Consider the following 7,148-nt stretch of genomic DNA (forward strand, 5'->3'; position numbering starts at 1 on the left):
ACTATCCATTACAAATCAAGATCCACCTTCCGCCTTCACTCATTTTTCTCTATGAATTAGACTCGTGATTATACTTTGCAACATTCAAATAGACGTTGGAACTCGGAAGTAGCATAAAAGCTTTGGATTTTTACTTTATTTGTTTACATGTCATCAATACGTCCCCGCATTGAATTTCGTACGAAGAATTACTAACTATGCTTATCAATTAGTAACTCAGTACTTAACATGTCAATGACTTAGGCTAAGTGCACTCCCTATCTCTAAACCTGGAAAAAAACTGTGTTTTGAGAGTGTAGTACATTTTTGTGTTCAATGGACCAAATCATACTTCGCCAATTCAACTGGCGCCAAATGAATCAAGAATTTTCTAATGGGGACACAGTCCATTTGACTCCAATTCAAACTGGTGCCAAATGAACCAATTTTTTTTTTTCTGCACCATGTCTAGTGGCGTAATTTGAATGTTTACAAATAGAGCCAAATCAAGTGGCATAGAATGTACTCTATATTCCTCAAAATCACTTCTTTATATATAGGGGTAATACGACAAATAGAGAGTTATTTCCGCCAGTTCTCATTCCACTTATACAGGAATACAATGCCATTGGACTCAACCTTACAAGAGTAACTTGCAATGAGTCAATTGACTCAAAATAGACATACTCATACACAACATCAATTAAAAACACTCCAAACATATCTTAACTATTTATAGGGTTTTTTTTTTTTGTGCTTGACTATTTAGGCGAGGGTTGAGTGACTAATAAGATTACTCTTAAACTATCCCTAATTGGGCAATAATATTTGTTGATAATAATCTTTGTATAAAATCTATTTAGACTCCTTTAATAACTCCATTATCTTAGGTGACATCCAAATTATATTTCTCTTTCCAATAATAAGAAACAAAAATAGAAACAAAAAAAAAAACTTATAACTTATCCAATTAAATAGTAACAAATAAATAAATAACAAAAAATCTTGCCTATATTTCTACAAACAAATTAAACAAAAAATGAAAGAGGATAAAGAAAAGTAAAAAAATAAAATCCAACACCTTAAAAAAAGTTAGGCGCCCAAAAAATTCACCTTCGTCATTCTCAATCTCCTCACTCTCTTTTTTGTTACAAAATTTCATTTTTTTTTTATCACTTTAGTCTACATTAATTTTGAACGAAGAAAAAAAAATACATGTGATTATCTATCTATTGACTATTATCCAAAAATAAATGTTTGGATGATTATAAAAAAAAAAAAAAAAAAAAAAAAAAAAAATGGGAGTCAAGGTTTATTTTCCTTTATTTTATTTATTTCTTGGGTTGAATTGTTTGTAGAAATATAGACAAGTTTTATTTATTTGTTTGTTATTTTGGTTGTAGTCATTCAATTAGGTATGTTATTTAGTATATAACCCGTGCCGTAGGCACGGTTGGTTATATGACTTACTTATTATATTGATGGATGTTTTATTATGTTTTAAAGGCATGTAAATATTGTGATCCAATATCCAAAAAAGGTTTTGGAGGGGCATGTCTCTCAATTTAGAATCATATTCAATCAATTAAGTCTAGGAATTGGTCCATAATTTGTACAATTTTTTTTTATTTAAGTTGCCCTACCTAGGAAATCAAGACCAGAATAATAAATGGAAAGAATAGGGTAGTAGGAATTTAAGAAATATTTCCGACGGACAACATTTACTACTACTGGTTGGTTAGGTTCAAATTGTAAATTTATTTAAAATATATACCCTTTATAAATCATAAATAAAAAAGATGTTTTTTTTTTTCCATAGTGATTATTTATAACCAATCATAAGAAAAATCAAATCAGAAAACAAAATGGGATATAAAAGTAAGTTTGATTGTGTTAAGAGATAAAAGCAACTCAAGGACATCCTAATTTTCCAATGGGTCGTATTGGCTATGATATTCACTATAACTTTCAACATTCTTTGTCCTCTCAGTTGTAATACGCTCTTTTAGAAGTTTATTTTCTTCAATGAGTTTTTGATAATTTTCCTGAATAGTTTCATGTTCTTCAAGTAGTTTATCAAAGGCATATTCTATTCTTCGATAGCGGTCACAATATTATTTTGTGTCCTCGTAATTGAAGTTGACTATTTCACATCTGTAGTCTTATTGTAAAAAACTAATTGCGTTTTTTGTAGCATCCTGTTCTGACATCTTTTTGTCTTGCGAACGTTTTCCCAAAAATATTTTATTCTTTTTTATTTTGGAGATATCAAGTTCTACCCATGCCTCATATAGATAGATTGTCAGTTTGTGTGTATCCATACGAACCGGTTCACATGTTAAAATGCTTCAACATAAGATAGACGAAGAGCTTAGATTTTTTATTAACACTACACTGGAAAAACAAGTGAAGAATGACACAGGAGATAAAGGAAGGAGTTAATATTACAATGTAAGATAATTGAGCATTGTATACTTCCCAATATAACGTTGTTTTAGAGAGATTTGTAACGCCTAAAAATGGAAAAGGGACCTTCCTAATACGATGCGTGCATATTATGGCTGAAACTCGAGAGAAATGTATTGGTTTGGAACTGAAGCACAAAAGATTTTAAGCATTCTTTTAAAGAATCCCCACTAAATAAGTTAGTGGAAATAGTTAATTGTCTATATCAGTTATTTTGTTAAATATTTTTCGAGGGAACGCGGGGTACTGTAGCAAAATAATGAAAATAACTTAAAATCATATCAACAAATACTAAAGAGAATCCGGGTTAAAAACATGGTGCCACTGTTAGGAAAGAGAAAACAATGGCGCCAAAATATTATAAATGTACTTAATTAATAGTCCAAGTAAGAAATCAACACAAAAACAATCATTTGGGATGGTATGTTTGCGTCAAACTCTTGGCTAGCATTAGTAGCTCTACAACAAAATAGTAGCAATGCAGCAATATGGAATGCCATTGTAATAAAATGTGATTAGCACAAAACAAAAATTAAAACCATGGGATTTATGTTTGATTGTGCTAAAATGTAGTTAGCACAAAACAAAAATTAAAACCATGGGATTTGTGTTTGAACTCTAAGGTCGTGTTATCGAGTGCTACTATGAATGTTATACTTACCGTATATATACACACGATTATAATTGCTCTTACAAATGACAAAATTGTGTTAACATGGTTAAGGTCAGTAAAAATTGCTTCATTGTAAAGTTATTTTGTACAAACTGTATGTCCAAATAAGGCTCATTAAGCTCAAATTTCAAGGATATAAAACCACAAAATATTTATGAAATAGAACAATATTGTTAATAGTGTTTTAGAACATTCTCGTACAGAAGGATTTGTATTCTCTCATGTATGCCTTGATCAACTCTAAAGTCTTTCATTAGTTAACAAATGTGAACCAATGCATACCTACAATGACAATTTAAGTTCAATAACCATTTGGTAAACCTTACGGATGGTGTCTTATAATTCATCATGAAGTTTTTATCCAAAACTTATATACGTGGAACTATTTATGAAAAAAAGGAACTACATATTAATAAGTCATCTCCTAATTATTCGTGAAGTTTATATCCAAAACCTTACATATTTGTGGAACTGTTACAGAAAGGGTTTCAGTGTTTTACAGTAAACAAAAAAATTATATACATACATATTAATTAGTTGTCTCTAGTGTCTAGTTTCCTATAAAGAGATGTGCTACAACCTTAATAGACCCTTAACAAGGTTATCCCTTCACAACTTGATCTTGATTCTTCCACATGCCATAAGCATGATAGCAGACATCCATCATAGATCTTAATTGTTATTCACAATGTGAATATCTCCAGTGAAGTCTATCGTAGATCTTCCTTGTTCTTCACAACTTGAATATCTTTAGAGAATCGAAAACTACCTTCATTGTTTTGTACCCTATCCTTATTATCGTAGATCTTCCTTGTTCTTCACAACTTGAATATCTTTAGAGAATCGAAAACTACCTTCATTGTTTTGTACCCTATCCTTATTGCATCGATTCATGCATGTTCTTTAATGACATCAGTTCAGTTGCATTATCGGAATTCGAAAAGACATTAACAATTTCCTCACAAAGAACCTTGACTATGGTATTTACCTGCAACATGACAATAATGCACTAAAACTGTAAATTCTTGTTTGGTGTACATATGTTAAATCGGAGGATGCACAAAACAAATTTATGTTGCATAACTAATCCAATGCTAAGAATTTCATAAATACTAATAAGCTTGCAATTTCTTTAAAAAATCTAGTTTTTAACAATCAAATGATAAGTTCTTAAACGCGCAACTCAAATGAATGAAGTACGAACTAACTTTTTCTAAAATTCTGTTACCACAATCATTGTGAATCCAACCCCAAGTCCCATAGTGTACAAAGAATTCCATTTATCAGCAATGATAAATGAAAATGCAAAGAAATCATGCTTACAAAGTCATGAACACTATCTAAGATCTGGTACATGTTATGTATTGCGTCGATCTGGTGTAACGCAATATAAATATAGCATAGCCTCCATTTCCAATCTAATTATCATAAGAGCAATAGACTTGTGTTTATATTTGTTTGCCTCTGCCTTGAGACTATCCTCGTTTGCACGTATAGGTCAAACCAACTGCCATAATTGTGACTCTTTCTCTTATTAGCCTAATTGGCAATCCTGGTCTACTTCATTGCACCCCTTAAAAAGGAGCGAGGGATGAAGGAGTCTACTAACTATATATAGATAGTCTCAAACAGTTAATAGACTACATTCAACAATTGAAAAAAACACACTTTTTGTGTGCGTGAGTAATATCAAAATTCATTGCAATGGAATGGCAAGTTTTTAAAAAATGACTAAAGGGAAAGTGATCTTGGCGTATAAAAAGCAACAATTATTATTATTTTTTAAAATAAAAATAAGGTAATATAGAACCATAAAAATCTATCATAGATTCAAACATTCAAGCAATACAGGCAAAATATATACGTAACTGAAATCCCATAGTGTTTTTATGTATAGGGCATCAAACAACCTAACTACGCCAAGCCGAAGATTTCTTAACAAAGATTTCTAAACAGTCAAAAAATGAACCTAATATATATTTGAGACTTACCCACACACAGTTGGCAATGTAATTCCTAATGTAAAACTGCAAAAAACCTTTCCAAAAAGTTCATTGTTGCTCCTTAGTCCTTAGAGATCCCTATTTCCATTAGTTGCATCAGTCAGCCACAAACACAATTTGAGGATAATAGACCGATTACATAAATCAGCATCTTCAACTGAATTTCAGTTTTACACTGGAATCATAGTCCTTAGGAAGATTGTGCGGAATACCAAGTAGCAAGGACTGAATTCACAAATTGATTGACATAAAATTAGATAAGCACTAAGAGTTTAGGTTTTTTAGTACAATTGACCTTGGAAATAGAACTCTTCCTTGGCATCATACCTTGGGGTTCCTTAGCGTCATACCTTAGGGAAAGAAAAAGAGCGATGAAATGAAATGAAATAAAATGATGCCGAAGCTCAGTAAACTATGAGCGCCACATCCAGTAAAACCAACTATTGTATCACAAAGTATTTCAAACCAAACCCAAAACATATGTGCAAGCCGGTAATTTCAAGCAATGACATGGAGAGGTCTACAATAAAACTTAGTTCAAGGAATTAATAGGAAAAAAAAATCTTTAAAATACAACACAAAGCCAAGTTTTGCTTGTGAAGGTGAACTCACCATTTTATACGTTCTAAGAACTCGGGAACGGTCTCAATCCCCAATTTGTTAATAAAAAAATTTCATACAAATTTTGAACTGAAACATCTTCATATACAAACTAAATAATCTAAAAATTAAAGTTGCTTTCAAACATTAATCCTAAAAACAAAATGGATTACTTGATCCATATTTCTGAGATTTTATAATTAACATATATTAGAGGCTTAAAGTTCTGAGAGAAGGTAACGGTAACGACTTATCAATGTATAGTGAAAAGGAATAAAATTCCTAAAATTATGTTCCAATGTAAACCTCCTTCCCCAAAGTTCATTGTTGTTCCCTATATGCAACAGTCAACCACAAATAGAAAATAAGGTAACGTTAGTACCCTGTCCATGATGAAGATTTAATTTAATGTATTAGTTGGCCGTAACCGAAAGAAAAAATAAGGTAATAATGCAACACAAACTTTCAAAAACTAATAAATATGAAGCCTGAAAAGTGCCTACTTTAGAATCCAATAGCATAAATTCCAAGTCCAGGAGCTGTTTTTTACCTTTCAAATTAGTGAGTCCCATAATCTTGTAATGTGTCCCATATTTTCCATCCATCTGTTACCCTACATTGGCTATCGAGGTCTTGGTAAGGTTGCATTATCTGTAACAACAAAACTTGTAAAAGAAGCAAAAAAATTATCCCTCGCACCTACATGGGCAACATCTATTGGAGTGGGGAAAAGAAGCAGACATGTTTTGCAAAAAATGAGGAAAAGAAAAAAGAATCAAAAGCTAGCGCAGTTAAAAAAATTATCAAATACTTCATACTAATAACACTAACTACTACTTATATAGGATCAGATTGTGTATTAATTTCAATACAAATACCCCAACCAAGCCATAAATTAAACCAATGCTTCCAGTGAATTTTGTTGCAAGTGGGTTAGGTATTATCAGTAAAATCCGAAATATGAAACTAAAGCATATGCAAATAAGAGTGAAGTACCAAACCAAAGGATGTGTTTAAGCCAAGTTTCATGATAAATTGAATAGACACCTAAAAGTTATACAAATTTATCCCAAAAACATTTGAAATTGCAAACCTCAATTTGATTGCATTTATTTCTTACCTTGGCCCTTGAATTTGAGAGAGAGTTTTTATGAAGTTGGGAGAGAGCTTTGGGAGTGGGGTTTTATACAGATAGTTGAGAGATACGTTACTCAGTCATGCTCTGCTTTATCTCTACTGAGTAATTGCATTGAAATTGATGGTAGTGGAGCAACGTAAGGAAACAATCACTGCTTCTCTAATGCCTGCACTAATGGGTGGCTTCAATAACAAATTAATAGGGAGAAGAGAAATAGGATGTACTAATGGAGAGAAAGAAGTTGTAATGGACCCATCATTCATTGAATTGGCATTAGTCAAAGGAGCGC

General features: G+C 31.7%; 1 long non-coding RNA gene across 2 annotated transcripts; it reads right to left on the reverse strand.

The window, feature by feature from the left end:
• Positions 1-3,521: 3,521 nt before the first annotated feature.
• Positions 3,522-6,590, reverse strand: LOC147523400 (uncharacterized). 2 transcript variants are annotated; one of them, XR_015216044.1, is made up of 2 exons: positions 6,272-6,590; positions 3,522-4,106 (listed from the first exon to the last, which is right to left on the reverse strand). It is a non-coding gene; the product is annotated as an uncharacterized LOC147523400 (long non-coding RNA). The 2 variants fall into 2 exon arrangements; XR_015216045.1 differs by lacking the exon at positions 6,272-6,590 and adding an exon at positions 5,110-6,041.
• Positions 6,591-7,148: the final 558 nt, after the last annotated feature.

Source organism: Coptis chinensis, chromosome 1 (assembly GCF_015680905.1).
Source record: "Coptis chinensis isolate HL-2020 chromosome 1, ASM1568090v1, whole genome shotgun sequence".
Classification (NCBI taxonomy): Eukaryota; Viridiplantae; Streptophyta; class Magnoliopsida; order Ranunculales; family Ranunculaceae; genus Coptis; species Coptis chinensis.